Source organism: Mus caroli, unplaced genomic scaffold (genome assembly GCF_978045245.1).
Source record: "Mus caroli unplaced genomic scaffold, Mus_caroli_1 scaffold_1, whole genome shotgun sequence".
Taxonomy (NCBI): Eukaryota; Metazoa; Chordata; class Mammalia; order Rodentia; family Muridae; genus Mus; species Mus caroli.
In genome coordinates, this window is record NW_028227256.1 from 90,009,441 (window position 1) to 90,029,987 (window position 20,547).

The 20,547-nt window shown below is 43.1% G+C and overlaps 2 protein-coding genes across 6 annotated transcripts in view; one reads left to right on the forward strand and one right to left on the reverse strand.

The window, feature by feature from the left end:
- Hdlbp (high density lipoprotein binding protein) overlaps positions 1-19,566 on the reverse strand; it is a 71,191-nt gene extending 51,625 nt beyond the window's left edge. Inside the window, exon 1 of one of the 3 annotated variants that reach the window (XM_021168191.2) lies at positions 19,440-19,566. The gene's annotated coding sequence lies outside the window, so the exon portion shown is untranslated. Of the gene's footprint in view, positions 1-2,891; positions 3,053-18,930; positions 19,083-19,439 lie in introns of those variants that run through there. The other 2 variants (XM_021168198.3, XM_085839651.1) reach the window with 2 other exon arrangements.
- A 141-nt stretch (positions 19,567-19,707) lies between these two features.
- Positions 19,708-20,547, forward strand: part of Septin2 (septin 2) — a 31,867-nt gene continuing 31,027 nt past the window's right edge. Inside the window, exon 1 of one of the 3 annotated variants that reach the window (XM_021168253.2) lies at positions 19,708-19,796. The gene's annotated coding sequence lies outside the window, so the exon portion shown is untranslated. The other 2 variants (XM_021168261.3, XM_021168286.3) reach the window with 2 other exon arrangements.

Here is a 20,547-nt window from a genome sequence, read left to right on the forward strand (position 1 = left end):
TCACAACCACCTGTAATGGGATCTAATGCCCTCTTCTGGTGTGTCTGAAGAGAGCAAAGTAAAATAAATCTTTAAAAAAAAGTTCTTAAAAAAAAGGGGGGGGGGCTGGCAAGATGGCTTAGTGGTTAAGAGCGCCGACTGCTCTTCCGAAGGTCCTGAGTTCAAATCCCAGCAACCACATGGTGGCTCACAACCATCTATAACGAAATCTGATGCTCTCTTCTGGAGTATCTGAGGACAGCTACAGTGTACTTACACATAATAAATAAATAAATCTTTAAAAAAAAAAGAATTGGTCAAATAAAAAACAAAAGCAAAAACAAAACTCAGTTTACCAAATCAGGTCAAGGTGAGGTCATATATGTCTATAAATCTAGTAGCTTCAGAGCCCGAAGTTGTAAGAAGTTGTAGATCAGTTAGGACTATACAGTGAGACTGCATCAAAAAGTCAAAACAAACAAACAAACAAACAAAGCCTACCTATCCCACCCATCCATGAAACAGAAAAAGGAAACAAACAAAAAAGAAAACTCAAGTGTCTCTGAATAAAAAACGATTAGTATCTTGAGTTTGACAAAGATAAAGAATACATACACATATGAGTGAGAGAGAGACAGACAGACACATACAGAGAGAGAGAGAGACACACACACACACACACACAAAAGAGAGAGAGAGAGAGAGAAAAAACTGCCTTATCCCGGCTTCTGAAAGAAGAACAATGTTACAAACAGCAGTAATGATATCATCTGGTATCTCCTAAGGAAATACGAGCTTCCTTCCCCCGAGGGGGCCTCACTAATTATTTTGGTGTCTCACTGGCAGTAATTGGGTTCTGAGCCCATTAAGGGACCAATAACTGCAGTGCAGGGGCCACAGCAAACTAAGCAGCATCCACCTACACAGCTGAGCCATTCTATCCAAACACACGGGCTCTACCTGGTGGGAAGGAGGCTCCCCAGAGGAAAACGGCACACATGGTTCTGCCTCCCCTTACTCCCAAACACCAAGTGGATGTTACAAAGAGACTATCAATTCAAACCATACATGAACATGTAAAATTTTAAGTATAGCACCAGCCTACCAAATCAATAATAAAACTTAGAGAATAAAACATTATAGCTTAGTAGATCTATTCTACATATGCAAATTATTTAATTCCAGTAAATTTGTATTTATATGAATGTATTTACAGCTTAAAGGAGGGTGAACACACAGAGACTGGCGGACAGAGGATCAATTAAAAAAAGAAAAGACAGCCGGGCAGTGGGTTAAAGGCCCAGCACTTGGGAGGCAAAGACAGGCAGATTTCTGCGTTCGAGGCCAGCCTGGTCTACAGAGTGAGTTACAGGACAGCCAGGGCTACACAGAGAAGCCCTGTCTCGAAAACCAAAAAAAAAAAAAAAAAAAAAAAGAAAAAAGAAAGAAAAGAAAATCTAGAGACTGAGGAAATTTCACATTGATTCATTGCTTTCTTCAGTTTTCTTAGGAAATGTCTACATGAGTATTACTTCCCAGAAGTAGCAGATATATTTAGTGAAAAATTGCAAGTATACTGGAATGAGCAACAAAATTATAACATGTTATCATCAAAGACTGGCAAACAAGCAATCTAAGGAGATATAACTAAGCAAGAAGACAAACAGCACTACCTGCAAATGACATGTCTAGAAATAAACCTCTTTTGTTGTTCTGAAGTCCTAGGAGCACTGACGGGAAGAGTTCAAATTGCTGGCAAAACTGAAGTTTTATGCATACACAATGGAGTGTGTGTTATGATGGCAAGAAAGATAGGAGAGATGATGTCAAGTCTTAGCCAGGAGATTTTATCACAAAGATGCTGCGCTGCTCCAAGCTCATTAGTCTCCACACACGTTATATATACACATGTGCTTAGTTGTACATATACACTCATACACATGCATATGCACTCACAGATAAACTAAAAACTCCAAAAAAGATGCAATGATAGTCAAGCCTTTTACTACTTTGTCAAAGTTCTTGTAAAAGGGGGGAGGGGGGAAAGGGAGGGGGAGAGAGGGGGGTTGATTGAGAGAGATTATTAGAAAGTATTCGGAAGCTATTAAACTCAGCCAGGTATGCAGAGATATACCAGATAACTTCAAGGTCCATATGGAAACCCACCAACCCAGAAGCAGACAGGAGTCAATGCTCCAAGAGACGCTTGCCACCAGTGCTATGAACTCAAATACAGACTGTCCTGAAGGACAACAAAATGAAAAGCTAAAAAAATCTGCTTATAGACTGGTAAGCACATAGCATATACAAGGGCCCAGAACTAAGGTAAAGGAAAAACTGTCAATCAGCAATGGCAAGAAGGAAAAGCAGACATGCATTACTCCCTTGCAAGCACATCCTTACCAAGTCTGGATGTGGGACTTATTGAATATAAAATTACACATTGAACTTAAAAAAATTTATAGGCTCATAAATGAATGACAAGTTTTCAATATGCTAAAACAACCAGAAACAGAGTCCAGCCAATCCAATAGCAGAATTTACTATAGGAGCTAATCAGTGAGATCTGATGGAGAAAAAACAAAACAAAACTCCCTATTATCACATCCGTGCTTCACAGCTATGATCTGCATAAAGATCTGGCTGTAAAATTAACAACATAGCTTGAAAAGGTCTTCATTTGGAAGAACACATTTCCTTCCTCTCTTCCTCACATTCAGTGCTGCTTTCTCACTTAATCAAGCAGCTATATAGCTACCAATTTTTAGCTAGCCAAAGACAAGAAGGTGAGGACAGTAACAGCAGCACCTATACACAGAAAACATTGCTCCAAACCAAAGCATCTTTCATGTTTCACAGGGTCAAGACTATACAGACTTCTATTGATTTTCTTTCTCCATCCTTGCACTTACCAATCTCAAAGTGATTTGATGACCATCTTTGGAATCCGTGTAAATTAAGGAGGCTCCTGAGTTTTCTGTCTTGTACTACACTATCTCCAAAACTGCCAGGGTAAGCCCAGGAAGGCTAAGAGTCCTCCTGTATGAAGCCACCCTACAATCCCATGGGGCTCACTGTGCAGGCAATAGAGGTAACAGGGAAATTTGGTCCTCTAGGGATGGCATGTCAGCTCCCAGCAGAAACGAATGTATCAAAATAGAAGCCCTGCTTCAAAAGAAAAGAATTTGCTCTTCAAATTGATGTATCCCGAAGATTTAATTCAAGGCTGTAACACCATCTAGTGAATTACCTTTTTTTTAATGTTTAAAAACTGAAAAGCAAACACAATCCATGATTTCATCTGAATATTATATTGTATTTTATGTGTATAGGTGTTTGCAAGTATAAATGTGTACCATGTACATGCCTGATGCTCAAATACCAGAAAAAGATGTTGGATGCTCTAGAAGAGGAGCTATAGACTGTTGTGAGCTGCCATGTAGAAAGATGCTAAGAATCAATCCTAGGTCCTCTGGAAGAAAACCTAGTATTCTTAATCATTGAACCATCCCTTCAGCCCGGGATAGCGCAGCATATTTGACTTCATTCACAGTAACCAGAAGAATACCTGAGTTCTACTCAGGCTTCAGAGCAAACTCTAACAATAAGGGCACAGAGCAGTCAAGTCTGCTCAGGACCACCTGCAATCTCAGCTACTCTGGAGGCTAAGGCAAGAGGAGGTATGGAAGGTAGGATTTGTGTAGTTTCTCTGTCTGAGACAGGGTCTCACTATGTAGCTCTGACTCACTCTAGACTAGGCTGGTAATCTCAAGAGATCCTCCTGCCTCTGCCTCAGAGAAAAATCTGACAGAATTATACACAGACAAATAAATGCATGCATATACACACAGAATTAAAAACAAATCAAAGAAGGAAAGTGAAAAAGGTTGGTGTGATGGCTATTCTTGGCTGTTATCTTGACATCTATAATTAACTAAAATACAAAAAAAATAGAGGGTACACCTGTGAGATTTTTGCTTATTCTGTAATTGGAAGACCCACTTCTAATCTGGATCTTTGAGGTGAAAGGAAATAAAACTTGAGACCTGTGATTCATGTAATGTATGTCAAATAGCCCAAAGAGTTGTTTGTAAGCTTTGAAACCTCAGGCTGAGAACATAGCAGAACAGGCCAGGACATGCCGGGGCAGGCCCGTCGTTACATGTCCTGACTGGCCTGGTGCCTCCCTATCTCCCGCCCTTCTGACAGTCTGTTGATGTTTAAATGAACCAATCATGTGAAACCTCGCCGATTCCTCCCTGCTGATGTTTAAAAGAACCAATCACGTGAAACTGCGCCAATTCCTCCCCCAGAGCCACCCCTTTTCTTTAAAAACCCCTAGCTTCCAAGCCTCGGGGTCGAAACCACTGTCTCTTGCGTGAGATATGTTTTGACCCGGAGCTCTGCCATTATGGTTCCACCATGTAGTCAACACCTCTGTCTCTTGCGGGAGATACTTGTCGGCCCGGAGCTCCGTCATTAAACTACCTCATGCTTTTACATCAAAATGGCCGTCTGTTCATGATTCTTGGGTGCACGCAGAATTGAGAATTGAGTGGGGGTTTCCCCACTAGGTTCTTTCAGAGGTAAGAAAACACACCTTTAAATGAGATCACTTGAGCTGGAAAACCCACCAATATCTGGACCACATATTCTATATAAGAAAACCTATATAAGGAAATGGAATAAGGAAGCTCTTTGCTCTTCCCCTGCTTGCTCTTGCCAGTCCATTCCTTCACTGGCATCAGAGCCTACTTCTTCAGGATTGTGGTCTGTACATGCTCGGCACATGGAGTGGCACAATTAGAAGGTGTGGTCCTGTTGGAGTAAATGTGGCCTTGTTGGAGTAGGTGTGTCACTGTGAGTGTGGGCTTTAAGACCCTCATCTAGCTACCTGGAAGTCAGTCTTCCACTAGCAGCCTTCAGAAGAAGATGTAGAACTCTCAGCTTCTCCTGCACCATGCCTGCCTGGAAGCTGCCATGTACCTGCCTTGATGATACTGGACTGAACCTCTGAACCTGTAAGCCAGCCCCAATGAAATGTTGTCTTTTATAAGACTTGCCTTGGTCATGGTCTGTTCACAGCAGTAAAATCCTAAGACAGAAGTCAGTACCAGGGACTGGGATATTGCTATGATAGGTCTGACCATGGTTTTGTTTGGAAGAATGTGGATTTTGGGCTTTAAATGGGACTTAATGGGCTATTCTAGTAGGCTTATGGAAGACTTTGTTACTGAGAGTGATTTAAAATTTGTAGGCCTGGCCCAAGAGGTGTCAGTGAAGAATTTCAATATGTGGCCTAGAGATTGTTTTTGTGGTATTCTGGTGAAGAATGTGGCTGCTTTTTGCCCCTGACTGAAGAGTCTGCCTGAGGCTAAGGTGAAGAGACTCTGATTAATTGCACAGACAAAGGAAGTCTCAGAATCACCCATCATGGACTTTGTTCTCTGGTTAAATCTCATGAAGAGCATTTTAAACAAGTTTAGCAAGCTGAGAAAGGAAAAATATAAAATATGTGGTTCAAGTATTAAAGGGGCACCAGGAAGTAAAATGGAGCTGAATTCTATGTTCAAGGATATTGAATTAAAGTAATGACCTTGTAGCAAGATTAAGGGAGTAATGACTTTGGTGCAAGATCCCACTCAGCTAAATTTAGATCCAGGCACGGTGGTACACACTTTTGATCCCAGGAGATAAAGCCAAGAAGATCTCTGAGTTCAAGGCCAGCCTGGGACAGAGAAAGTTCTAGGTGAAAAGCTTAAATCCAGGCATGCAGATCTCTTGAGTTCAAGGTCAATCTACAGAGAAAGATCCAGGACAGATAAGTTTAGGCAGTGAAGGAGATGGAAAACAGAATAGAACAAGGGGCCATGTTGCAGCCCCAGCAATCAGCAGAACTTGGCAGCTTTGGCCATGTGGTCTGGCTTTAGAGTCCGGAATAAAAGGGACTACTGGGGAAACTGATGCTGGTTAGCTGGAGCTAAGAAATTAGTGGTGATTAAGAAGAGACTAGCATCACTGAGGTGAAATCTTCTGGACAGTGTTTTCTGAGAGCACAAAGAAGCTGTGTTCCAGAGATAGCCAAGGTTGTACCTTGTGCTGCGGTTGGACTTGGTAATGTGTATGAGTCACCCAAGTGGTGAAGGTTTTGAAGGCATAAAGGGGTCATGAAGAGCAACTGAGGCTTGGTTCTGTGAGAGGCCATGGAAGCCCATTGGTGAAGGTGCAGCCCCAGTTGCAGTTGACAGCTCAGGACTAAAGGGGTCATGCAAAGGAATAGAGGCTTGGCACCATGAAGAGAGCCTATGAGAGAGTATTGGTGAAGCGGTAGAAGATCCCAGTGTATTGGAGATGCCAGTACAATGGGATGATGACCAAGAACAGCACAGCAGTGGAGTCAATCAACATGAGCTTAAAGTGCTACAGAAGGCAGAGCTGGAAAAGTGATGCCAGCCCTTTGGAGGCGCCCAGAATATCATGTGTGGATTCTAGATATTGAAACAAGAAGCTGTAACATTGATGTTGCCTTGGAGACCTCAAGATGTTTGAGATACCAGAGTCATGGGCTATCTGCTAAGGAAAGCTGCTAACAGAGAGTGGAACCAGCCCAGGAAAAGAAGTTTGTTGCCATCAATGAAGATGAAAAAGTAGTTGGAGATCTGAAGACCACTTTTTTTTTTTTTTAAAGATTTACCTATTATATGTAAGTACACTGTAGCTGTCTTCAGACACACCAGAGGAGGGCATCAGATCTCATTACAGATGGTTGTGAGCCACCATGTGGATGCTGGGATTTGAACTTAGGACCTCCGGAAGAGCAGTCAGGGAGAGAGAGCCATCTCTCCAGCCCCTGAAGACCACTTTGACATCAGACATGGAAATGCAGTTTGGACTTTGTTCAGCTAGTTTCCTGTCTTGCTTTGGGGATTACAGTTAAGTGATTGGATGAATCTCAGAAGAGACCTTGAACTTTGGACTTTTAACATTGTTGAGACTGCTATAGACTATGGGAACTTTGGAAGTTGGACTAAATGTATTTTGCGTTATGCTATGTTTAGGTATGGCCCCCATGTTTGAATAAGCCTATGGGGGCCAGGGAGTGGCACTATTAGAAGGTGTGGCCCAGTTGGAGTAAATGTGGCCTTGTTGGAGTAGGTATGTCACTGTGAGTGTGGGCTTTAAGACTCTCATGCTAGCTGCCTGGAAGTCAGTCTTCCACTAGCAGCCTTCAGATGAAGATGTAGAACTCTCAGCTCCTCCTGTACCATGTCTCCCTGGATGCTGCCATTTCCTACCTTGATGATACTGGACTGAACCTCTGAACCTGTAAGCCAGCCCCAATGAAATGTTGACACTTGCCTTGGTCCTGGTGTCTGTTCACAGCAGTAAAAGCCTAAGACACGGGCCTATACAGAAGAGCAGCTGAGACATCTAGCCTCATGGACTAAGCAACTGCTGGACTCTTGAACATTTATAACCAGACATTTTTGGACTAGCTGGGCCACAGCCTGTAAGGCATTCTATATTTATTATATACATAAAATATGTGTTATATACAATATAATTATATATAATACATACATATAACCATATGAGACTGATTAATTCTCTTAGTTCTGTTCAACTAGAGACCCCTGATTAATACAGCTGGAGATATAGTTAAGTGCTAGAGTGCTTACCTTGCATGCTTGAAGTTTCTGGTTTGATTCTCAATATTATAAAACAAAACAAAAAAAATTCCCATACCTACAGGATGATTCTGTTTCTACTCATATACATTCTATAAAGTAGAATTGAAACATTATAAAGTAAGGTAGGGATTTAGAACCACACATTTTATACAGGAAAGGGATCCCTGAGAACACATCTGTAAGTCAGTCACCTCTATCTCAATTTCAAAAACAGCCAAACCAACCAAACCTGTTTCAAAACTTTCTGCTAGTTCTCCACTTGTACAGCTGTTTCTCCTTTCTTCTACTTACTGGTGGGTCAGAGCCCTTTCTTCTCCAGCTACCACTTCCCCAAGGCCTCTGCATGGCAACAACTGTAGCTGCCTCCCTCCAGGCTTCAAACCTCTACTGGTTGTACTGTTCTGCAGGCGCTGCTGCCAAGGAACCCTCAGAGGACTCCTTTCCTTCCCCCAGGAATCCAGGCATGTGCCCTTAACTGCTTGACTCCAGGTGAGAGGGTCTTTGCTTAAAGAACAGCTCCAATCTGCACTAACTCAAGAAACCCAGTCCAGAGAAGGCTTGATACAAAAAATTACACCCTAGAGACTATCCCTGAGACATACTTAAGACATACTGTGGTAAATATGACAACACAAAAGGACTGTATTTGTTGAAGTCACTTTCCCATCTCCAGAAAGAAACCAGGATTAGCACTGGTTCCAGCCAGTCCAATTAGCTGTGAAAGAAAAGCCTGTCTGCTCTGTCCAATACAACTTCAGAGGGTCTAAAACTCCTCCAGCAGCTCAGTATTATGCATGTCCTTTTTTACCAGGCAGATATACAAACCACTGCTCCCTGGCTCCAGCCAACTTAAGTGCCTCTTGTCTCTCTGGAAAAGGATGTCAGAAGGGCCTTTGACATCACCTAACAAAGGTAATCAGTACAGAAAGTAAGTAAGGAGTGAGAAGAGGCAGCACTAATCTTGCTGTAGAACAGAGCTTCACATAACATCAAGCAACACAGTTCCTAACACCCAAAGAATGGTGTCAAAGGAGAGCAGGCCCTGAGGACTTGAGCTCAGCCACAGAGTGTACTCACAAATACATCTGGACTTCAAGAGGAGGACATGGAAACCTGAGAAAGCTGGGCACTGACGTCACTTGACGGCCTTCAGACTAGATTATTTCTACATATAGCAAGCATTTTCCCAGAGCATGAAACTCAGGATCTAGAGCCTAGAAGCCCATTATAATTCATCAAAAAGCCAGCTGAAAGACAAGTATGCCAAATACAAATCAACAGTATCCCATTTATCCCCTCAAACACATACTAGCACCCTTGATAATTTGGCTACCTAGTTAAGACATCACCATGTCCACCATATGGACAAGAAAATGTTCATCAATTTTATCCTTATCTAGAGTGGGGTTGACAGGATGCGGCTTGAAATCACTGGAGCTAGATCACTGAGAGAAAGGCAGAAACACTAATATGGCTGGCAGTCTGGACTAGAAAGGCAATCTCTTGAAGGCAGCTACAAGTAGTCTTGCTTCCAGTGTTAAACAACAGGTTACTGTAAAGATGGGCTCTGAGTACATGAATGGCCTTAGGACTGAGACTCGGATCTGTTCATTCCCTATCAGAAACCTACTTAGGAATGTGTTCCTGGTGAAAATTAAGTGTTTGCTGACTGAGGGACACAGGGCAATTACAATGGATATTTTCAAACTGAACATCTATCTTTATGCAAAGACCTGACTTGTCTTTACCTGGACTAGAAAAAAATGGTGTGGATATTACCTTTTAAACTTGGACTTTAGAGAGTCTCTAAAGACAATCACTAGGTAACTGCGACTGAATATTTAAATTTGTTAATTTCTAAAACTATGAGCAGGGTAGTGGGGGTGTACACCTTCCCAGCACTTGAGAGGCAGGTAGATCTCTTGAGTTTAGACCAGTTTAGTCTACAGAACAAGTTCCAGGATAGCCGGGGCTACACAGAGAAACCCTGTCTCTGAAACTAAAAACAAAAGTGAGGATGAAAACAAGCCAAAGGGGAAAAAATGATTACAAATCTTGATTCTCTGATTCTCTACACCTGCCTCCTCTCCTGTACCTGTCAGTCACTGTGAGGATTAAGTGCATTTACACACGTTGCTTAAGCCAAAGCTGGCAAAGGTAAGCAGTGCAGATGCCCTATTGCCAATGTCAGCATCCCTGAGAACATCTGCACTACAGGTGATGTAGCACCAACCATACTGCCAGAGGCTTTACTCTGCCAGCTTCTTCCTACGGCTGCAGTACGGCTTCACAGTGACAGCACTACTGGTGTCTGGGTCAGATACTAACTTTGTGGGGCTGTCCTGTGCATTATAGGACACGGACTATCTCCAATTTTCACCATTTCATTCTAGAAGCACCTTTAAGTTATGACTACCAAAGGTCTCCAAGCACTGCAGACAATTTGTTCCAGCTGAGAACTCTTACTGGGAGTAAAGAAGGCAATGAATACAAGTTTTAGCAGATAAGGTGTTTCTTTGGCCTTGTTTTGTTTATTTCTGAGATAAGATTTTGCTATGTGTTTAGGCTGGTGCAAACTCACAATCTTACACCTCAGCCTCTCAAGTATAGAGAGATTACAAGTGTTTGTCATCATGTCTAGCAAGTGAGGCTTTGGTTTCACTCATGCATCCTGGTTGTCCTAGAACATAGACTAAGGCGATCTTAAACTCACACTAGAGATCCTCTTGCCTTTGCCTCACAGGTACTGGGACTACAGGCACATGTTCACTATGCTGAAAAATAAACCCTCTCAGAGACTCACTTCTTTACTTTTAAACTGGGGAGATGGTCCATTTATTAAAATGCTTGCCACGTAAGCATGAGGACCTTTGTGTGGATCCTCAACACACATATAAAAGCCAGACATGGGGGCTGGTGAGATGGCTCAGTGGGTAAGAGCACCCGACTGCTCTTCCGAAGGTCCGGAGTTCAAGTCCCAGCAACCACATGGTGGCTCACAACCATCCGTAACGAGATCTGGCGCCCTCTTCGGGAGTGTCTGAAGACAGCTACAGTGTACTTACATATAATAAATAAATCTTAAAAAAAAAAAAAAAAAAAAAAAAAAGCCAGACACAAACCCCACAATACCGGCACTTAGATTTAGAGTGGGGACACAGGCTGATCCCAGGAGCTCCATGGCCAGCCAGTTTAGCAAATCTGTGAGATCCAGGTTCAGAGAGAGCACCTGTCTCAAAAAAGCAGAAGCTGGGCATGGTGATAAACCACTTTTAGTCCTAGCAATTGTGAGACAGAGGCAAGAGGATCTTTGAGTTCAAGACTAGCCTGGTCTAAGCCGGGCGTGATGGCGCATGCCTTTAATCCCAGCACTCGGGAGGCAGAGGCAGGCGGATTTCTGAGTTCGAGGCCAGCCTGGGCTACAGAGTGAGTTCCAGGACAGCCAGGGCCACACAGAGAAACCCTGTCTCGAAAAACCAAAAAAAAAAAAAAAAAAAAAAAAGACTAGCCTGGTCTATACAGAAGGCTCCAGATCAGCCAAGGATACATACGGAGGCCCTCACTTGTAATCTCAGCACTTAGCTGTGCTCTGCTGTGTCAGGAGGGAATCATTCAAGAGCTCAAGGTCAGTCTGAGCTACATAGTGAGCTGAAGGACAGCATGGCATACACAGCAAGACCCTTTCTCAAAACTAATAAAAAATAACAGGTCCAAAGCTAAAAGCAGGTCTTCAGGGAATACACCTCAAACTTTCATCCAGTCAGGGATAAAGAAGCAAGACCTAGCAGTCTGAACCTAAGAAAGCAAATATTGTTAATGATATCATTAAGCAATACAATTTAATTCAATAGTACTATGTAAAAACGGATACTCTCCCAGGTTTTGTCTGTTTGTCTTCTTCCTTCCTTTCTTTTTCCCTTTGGCTTTCTGAGACATGGTCTCACTATGTAGCTCTGGCTGTCCTGGAACTCACTATGTAGACCAGGCTGGCCTCAAACTCACCGAGATCTGCTTGGCTCTATGTCCCCAGTGCTGGGATTGTGCCACCCTGCCTGGTTCCAAGTTTATTCTTTAAGAAACATCTCCAAATACATGGCTTAAATAAAAGCAAGATCTCATTATATACACCTACCATTTGCCACACCTATTTCCACATATAAATATGCCACACTGCCTTTCTAAGACTTGTACAACTCTGACTCATTTCTTAACAACTGCATGTTAATGGACTAAACATAACAATAACTCCCCTACTTATGGAACTCCTCAGTAGCTTATAACTGTTTCTATAGCCAGAGCTGCACTCTGGCTAGCCTTAGAACTTAAGAGATCCACCTGCCTCTGCCTCCCAAGTGGTGGAATTAAAGATGTGCACCGCCACTCCTAGTGGGCTTGTATTTTTGGGTTGTTTGTCTTGCTGTTAACTACCAGAAATGCTGAAGAGAAAATTCTTTGGCTGGCTGTGGTGGCTCATATCTTTAATTTTAGCATTTGGGAGCCCAAGGCAGGAGAAACAAGAACTTGAGTCTGGTCTGGGCTACTCATTGAGTTTCTTCCAAGAGGAAGGAGTTAAAGGAAAGAAAGGAAGATCTCTGTTCACTTGGGCCAGAGTCTCCTTAGGTCAGATTCCTGAAAAATACATTTTTTTTGGTCAGGCAATGTATCAATATGTATTGTCAGAATAAAACTGCTCTTCTAATGAGCTCAACTATCTAGTTACAATCTGTGAGCCATCCTTGCCATTCTTGGTAACAACTAAGATGATCATGTTTATTCTTCTCAGTCTGATGTGTAGAAAATACAATTTTTTTTCTTTTTTTTGACAGGGTTTCTCTGTATAGCCCTGGCTGTCCTGGAACACACTTTGTAGACCAGGCTGGCCTCGAACTCAGGAATCCGCCTGCCTCTGCCTCCCGAGTGCTGGGATTAAAGGTGTGTGCCACCATGCCTGGCGAAAATACAATTTTAAGGCAATTCTTTTATTGTTAGGTTGAAATCTCACTCAGCTTATCTGCCATCTGAAATTTTTATCTACTTTTGTTATTTTAAATTATGGGTATATATCTGTGTGTAGACATGTACACACGAATGCTGGTGCCCACAGAGGCCAGAGGCGTTGGGTCCTCCAGAAGCTGGAATTAAAAGCAGCCTTGAATCGCCTGACATGGATAGTGGAACTGAAGAAAAGTAGTCCATACTGCTCTTAAGGGCTAAGCCACCTCTCCAGCTGCATATGAATCTCTTAACTATGAAGCCTGCATTACTCATTACCTCTTCAGCTTTCCATCAGAGTGATGCAGCACGCATTTCTTAAGACACAATACCCATAGTTACGCAACAGAACACGAGTGAACAGAGGAATGATGGTCTGAAGTGAAATTCAAGTTGTAAGCTTAAAATACCACTGCTGAAGGCTACCAAAGCAAAACTTATGAGAAAATACCATTGAAAAACACAACTTTTTCAACTAGTCACAAAATAGCCTAGGCTGATCATCTGAAAAGCCTAAGCCTGTTTGTTCTATTGCATTTATAAACACCAAGTTATTCTATTTGGAGAGGGGGCATCTATCCAAAAGGGTAATTTTAGTTACAAGAGAAGTCACAAGTGTATGGTTTTGGAGGACACATAGCCCTCTAGGTAGGTGGTAGAATGTGAGACAGTGCCAGGTTAGGCAGCGCAAGAAATTAAAGGCAAAGACTCAGTCTATGCTTTGTTCTTCACCAACTACATTCACCCTGAAGCCTCCTCAGAAGGAAAGAGTAGAGTATGGACTCCTAGGCTGATGAGAAACTATCACCACCACCAATGGTTACTCTGCTGCAGGTCTTCAAAGGCATTCATTACCAAAAGCCTCAAGGTTGGCTTGCCTCTTTCCTTGATCACACACTTGGCTGTGCTGTATTGTCTTCTAGGTCCTGGTGTCCCATATTCCTCCAGCACTCTAATCACATTCCTATCCCATGCTTATGTACTTCCTATTCATCATACTTAGAATCTTTTCAAATGGCTGTTCACAGCTCATCCATGCACTGCAGGCTTGAACAGGTGTCACTACATCAGCAAGTTTTCCCAAGTCGCTATGTCCAGTGGCTACTGTCTCCTGCTGTTTTACCCCCATGATACAATTATTCCCTCCTCCCTTCTTGGCTATAACTGATATACCTGTCTCCTCCAGACCTCCTGTTTTTAGTCCTATGGCACCCACCTCCTATAGCAGTTGCATGTGACAGGAGCACATTTTCTAGTACTCCTTTCTGCAGTACTACGAAAATGACAAATAACGACTTTTTTTTAAAGACACAAAACACCAAGCCTGAGTAGAAATAAGAATCTTAAAATATAAGAGGCTAGACATGGAACCTTGATCAGAAAGCTGGATCTTTCAGCAGCAATGCAGAAAACAGTATCTTTGGGGTAAAGAAAATTTAGAATGTCTATAGGATATATATGTAGATATAGCACCCAGGAAACAAAAATATGAGGAGTTCTAAAGTAGAATACAAAGAGTAAAGAAAAGCTCTTAGTAGAGTTCAGCAAAAGGGCTACAAGATAAATTTGAGAACATCTTCCAGAAAGGACATGAAAGCTGAGGGTACAAAGTGTCAATAAGGATTTTATTGTTACAAACTCAGTAAACAGCACATCAGCCTGGTCTACAGTGTAAGTACCAGGACCACCAAGGTCACACACACAAAAAATCCTGTCTTGAAAAACCAAATAAAACCAAGAAACAATGTTTTATCAAACTGTCTTTTTTTTTTTTTTTTTTTTTGGTTTTTCGAGACAGGGTTTCTCTGTATAGCCCTGGCTGTCCTGGAACTCACTTTGTAGACCAGGCTGGCCTCGAACTCAGAAATCCGCCTGCCTCTGCCTCCCGAGTGCTGGGATTAAAGGCGTGCGCCACCACGCCCGGCGGCAAACTGTCTTTTTAAGCATTTGTTTACACTCATAGATTAGTGCCAGAAGTTTTTTCTTGTGGTAGTAAGCAGTTAATGAAAAGTTCTGAAATTGTCTATTGAGTGCTCAGCCCTAAATGGGACATCTATATCAGCCCTACTCCACCCATAATAGCCCAGGGAACATCACAAAAAGGGGCAGAAAGAATGTAAGAGCGGAAGAATAGGAAGTATTAGAAATGTTGTCTTCATGACATGACATGGCTGTTGCACCCACAAACCTGCTATGAGTACCTACACAAGTCAACTGAATAAGATCAGTTAACATTCTAGCAGGCCACACTAACTGGACTCTGGATTATTAACAAACAAACAAACAAACAAGAGGAAAGCATTCAAAGCAGGGAGGGAGAGTGCCTAGATAGAGAAGGGTGGAGCTGAAGATATATATGATGATCAAGATGAATGATTTACATGAATGAAATTGTCAAGGAATAAATAAAAAGTGTTCTACTTAAAATTATCAAGGGGGAGTTAGATGGTTTAGTGGTTTAAGAATGCTGACTGTTCTTTCAGAGGACCCAGGTTCTGTTCCCAGCACCCACATGGTGGCTCACAACTGCCTATAAGTTCAGCATTAGGGATCTAATGTCTTCTTCTGGCTTCTGTGGGCACTATACATATGTGGTGCACAGACATACATGCAATCAGCCCACCCACACATATAAAACTTAACATACACACACACAGAACATCAATGGGCTATTTAAGCTATGAGTACATGCTGCCTCATACTCACATTTGTACTCACATTGGGTACAAACACCTCTAGAGGAATCCAGTGCTGATGGATCATTCCTGGACACCTGCATTCACTAGAACATGGCCTCTCACCATATACATAATTAAAAATAATGTAACATCTTAAAGAAACAAAAAACCAACAGTTACTACCTATGGAAGAATTACTCTACAATCATCTAACATAGACTTTATAAGAAGAAATTGTTTTTAGGTTTTTCATATATGCTATAGATTTAACATCCACATGTATGTAGGCATATGTGTTTGTGCACATTTATATGTTCACATTTATTAATGGAGAGTAATCACAGTGATTTTCTTGGGTGTGTGTGTGTGTGTGTGTGTCAGTGACTCTTGAACACTGAGATTACAGGAGTGTCTCACCATGTCTTATTTGTATTTTATTTTCTACTTAATTACTGGTACATATAAGAAATCTAAAGCTGGGTATAGTGGCACATGACTTTAGTCCCAGCACTCAGGACATAGAAGCAGGCCCTAGGAGCTGAAGATATATATGATGATCAAGATGAATGATTTACATGAATGAAATTGTCAAGGAATAAATAAAAAGTGTTCTACTTAAAATTATCAAGGGGGAGTTAGATGGTTTAGTGGTTTAACTAGTGGTTAACTAGTGGTTAGTGGTTTCCACTAGCTAGGAACTGAGAGTTCCTAGACAGCCAGGGGTACACAGAGACACTGTCTCAAAAAAAAAAAAAAAAAAAAAAGAAAGAAAGAAAGAAAAAAATAACAAAACATAAATCTAAATTTGTAGATATTTACTTAAAATCTTGTTACCAAAAGCTTTGACTAATTTCTCAATTAAGTAATTACATAACATGTAAAGAATAACCATTTTGCCTCTACCTATGCTTAAATATGAGATTGTTTTGTTTGCTGAAGCATTATTTATACCTTTTTTTAAAGACCATCTTATCAATTGTCCAGGCTTCCTTGAACTCAACATGTAGCTGAGAGTAACAAAGCTTGAACCTTTGATCCTCCTGCTCCAACTGCCTAAGTGCTGGAATTACAGCTTTTTAGCCTGTGCTTACACATACAAGTATACAAATGTACCCTGGGTGGAATGACTATGTGGAGATGGCCTATGTCAGCAAAGGCACCCATAGATCAGTGACACCAAAAGACAAAGATTTAGAAGGTCGAAAAATCACTGTTTGCCAGCCCACTTGGAGTTTCTCAATCCAGTAAAAATGGTTCCAAACATTTGCTAAATTTGCTACCTGTAAGCTGATCAGTGTGAACCACAGAAAGGAAATCCAACTGCAGCCTATTATGAATCATGCTACAGGCTATCACTAAAAAGCATGAAGAAAGAGAGATATAGGAACCAAGCCAACAGAGCCCAGACGATGCCAGTGCCATAGCACCTTCACTGTCTGAAAGAACCTGGGACAAGAACTAAGTGTGGCTACGACTCATCAAGAGTGTTGCATCTTTTTCTGCTCATCCAAACAGAGCTTCTAGAATCAAGTTAAGTATGAGGAAGCATAGTCATGCTCTGTAGCCCAGGCTGGCCTTGAATCTCTACATCTACCTGATTAGCCTCCCAAGTGCTGGAATTATAGACATATACCTTCTACCATTTCTGGTGTGTAGCTGTTTCTTTTCAAAGATTGCTTTTTACTTTATGTAAGATTTGTCTAAATACATATATTGGCAATGAAGAATCTATCTTACAAAGTATCATAGGTCATCTCAATGGTCATAATCCTGTCCAACCTGTCAGACTGAGAAGGTACTGAATATACACCATGAAGACATCTTCATACAATCTCAGCTAAGCCCTCTGCCATTCAAGAAATTAACCATATGTTTGTCCAATTCTCAACCTTTTGCTGTATGCCATTGGCTATAATACTATACCTTCCCTTCCCTACTCTTTCTGTTTACAACACTTCTTCCTGCCAACTCTACCTGGAAATACTCTGTTATCATTCTTTAAACCCCAGTTCCAGGACCATTATATTTTTCTGGGAGGAGGGGTGAGACAGGGTATCCTGTAGGTCAAGCAGACCTTGAACTCACTATGTAGAAGGCTGACACTGACCTCCTGATCTTTCAATACACAGTGCTGATTACTCCACAATACAAAGTGCTGGATTACTGATTTACAATCACATTCTTTATGAAGGATTTTCAACAAGTATTCATAGTCTACTTCCTATCTCTTTTACATATTTCCACTATGGGTTTTGCAGTAAGTAATCATAGTCTATTTTCTATTTCTTTTATATACTCTCATTATGGTACAAATTAGCCTGCAAAATAAGCTTTCTTTCGCAAGTGTTATCTTCTATAGGAAATCATAAAGAGCTAGAAAAAAAGGAAAAATGATGTTTTCTATCTCTGCACCCCCAGAATCCCTAACACGTGTGGCACTCCGTTTTTTTAATGCTAAAGAAATGAGGTTATTAGGCTGACATTAGAAATTTAGAAGGTCAAAATAAAACTAAAAGAAATGTACTTGAAAGCCTATTTGGCCACTGAGAAGTGGGCCTGCCCACAAGAGAAAGAGAGAGAGAGAGAGAGAGAGAGAGAGAGAGAGAGAAAAGGATCTGCTTGTGTGTGTCCCTGTCTATTCTGACCTATCTGCCTCTTTCGGGTGTTCTCAAGAGGAAGTAAGTGTCTAAGCAGTGCAGGCCTCTAGCCAATGCTACCAACAAAGCTTGGGTGCCATTGATAATTACTTAACTGGTTTTCAAAAATACTATTCCTGAGACTGGAAAAGATATGCTCCATTATCTCTAAGTTTAAAGCTGTCATAATAGGTTAAGAGTTGTTTTGAATCCATAAGTAGTAATTCACTTATGTAGTAACAAATTTAGCCTATGGATACTTTAAATGTTCAAAACGTAAGCTTAAGCAATAGGTTTTACCCAGTGTTTTCCTATGCACACCCGCTTCCATAATAGAAATTTAGCTTGTAGCTACTACTAGCTTCAAACAAAATTTTGTGACTGGTTTAACTGGGTTTCAGAAAGTTACTAAGAAAGTGACTCTTTAAATGGACACCAACAAATATGTGAAGTCATTGTTTGAGACTTAAGGTGACTAGCAAAACCCAAAGCTGAAGGGCGAGCCAAGTTGTAAGTGAAGATTATAACCCTCCAATTGTCCCCATGCTTTATCCTTGTCTGTAAACATAATAAAAACCAAGTCAATCTCCTTTGGTTCAGTTATATCGTATGCAAACACATGCCCAGTCGACCCTCCAGTCTTCTAATTCAGACAGAATATGCAATGTAGCCTCGAGCACTGGGATACTTTACTCAAAGTAATAACGCACAAAAAACCACTCCCTCACAACAAGGCATGTGTCAGAACAGTTCGGAATACCGACACTGTGCGCATCATCCACTAGGGTCGCGCGATTGCTGTTTCTTCTCTGGAGAGGTACTCTAGGGTGTTTTCCTATAGAAAGGCCTTGGTGAAAGGCCTAAGGTAGGAGTTTACGATCGCTGACCAGCCAGGGGACCTCCTGCGATTGAAGGGAAGGACAACCCGAGCCAGGCCGCAGCCCAGTACTGCACCTTCCCAGCCAGCTTCAAGCCGGTCGTAGAGAACAGGGCATGCCGCAGATCTCACCGCCCGCCCCAGTCTGAAAGAGGGTAGGGGGCCGTGCCGGCTCCGCCCTCCCCCGCGGGGCATGGGCTCAGGACCACACAGGAAGGCCACGTCCCCAGGGACAGGCACCACTCTATGGTGTGCGGGGGGGGGGGGAGCAGGCCCACGTGACCAGCACGTAGCCAATCCCGGGACGACAGCCCGCCATAGAGACGGCTGCGGAGGCGGCTAGAGATGCCCGCCGGCAAGTCACAAGCGCCCGCCTATCCCGGCTCGGTGTTCCTTGCTCGGTGCTGCCGCCATCTTCCAGGAGGAAAGGGTAGAGGCAAAGGGCTCCCTCCCCTTCACTGCTCCGCACTCATGCTGCCACCTGCCCGCCCCCGGTCGTCTCTCGCTCTCAGTGGACACCTTATTTCTCCTTAGTAAATATCCTTCCCTCAACTCTAGTTTCCCACAAAGCGGAGAATCTCGTTACCTGCTCCTCTTTTATTAGCGTGAGGAATCCAAGCTCATAAGGTAGGAACTGTGGCGAAACAGGAACAAGACGCCATCTTGGTAAAGGAGAAGAGGCTACGCTTGACCTCCCCCCGCCCCCAGCCTCTATATGGCCAACCGCCGTGGGAGGGGCACGGCGCCTGCGCAGAGGCGGACGGCAGGATCGCGTCCACGCTTGCGCTCTGCTTGCAACCGCGGAGGAGGGGACTACTCGGGGCCCAGGAAGGAGTTGGCAAGGGGCGGGGACGGCGCGATGACGCCATCTGTTCGCGCGCGCGCTACTGGGCGGGGTAGATCCGTGCTGTCGCCTGACGAGCGTTCTCCAGCGTGTGAGCGGGTAAGTGTGTGGCAATGTGTACCCACTGTCGCGCGGGCTCGAGTCGAGCTGGCCGTCCTGAGAAAGGGCTAGAGTTCTGCCCTCGCCCGGGCCGCCTAGGCGGTGATAACCGGTACGGAAGTGGAGCGCGTGGGGGAGGGGCGGCCGCGCCCTTAGTCCGGGGCTCCAGCGATGGATGCCTGGCTGGCGTCGTCCCTTCGAGGACAACTGGACGGGCGGCCCCCATCTGGGTGATCCTGCTAGCCAGGTCCAGTGCATTGGGGCGGGCGTGACTGGGCCCAGTGAAGTTACCGCGCACAGTCCAAATACTATGTGCTGGAGAGTCGGGCGTTAGATTCACATCTACGAAGCACTTGTGCTAGTGTGGCCATCTTCCCACGTAACGGTGCCCTTTCGTCCTGGGGATGAAAAGGACTAGTCACTCAGATGTTAATGAAGTTCTCCAATTCAAGGCAGTGGTAGGCGCATTATGGAGTGGTTTGTCTGCTGTGGCCTTCCTCGAGGTAGTGCGACGCTAGACAAAGGGCTGTAGCCCTGTAAGTGACACGGGAAAGGGAGCATGGAGTGGAGGCCTTTGACTGAGAAGCCATGAAGTCTAACTCTGAAGCTGACCGTAGGCCCAGACCAAGCCTGGCCCTTTTGTATCTTCCAGCCTCATTTGTTAGTGGCGCCTTGCCTTGTCCTGTACTACGTTTCCAGACTTTCAACACATGGAACTTCTAGTTCAGACCTCTGTGGTCTCTATGGCTGG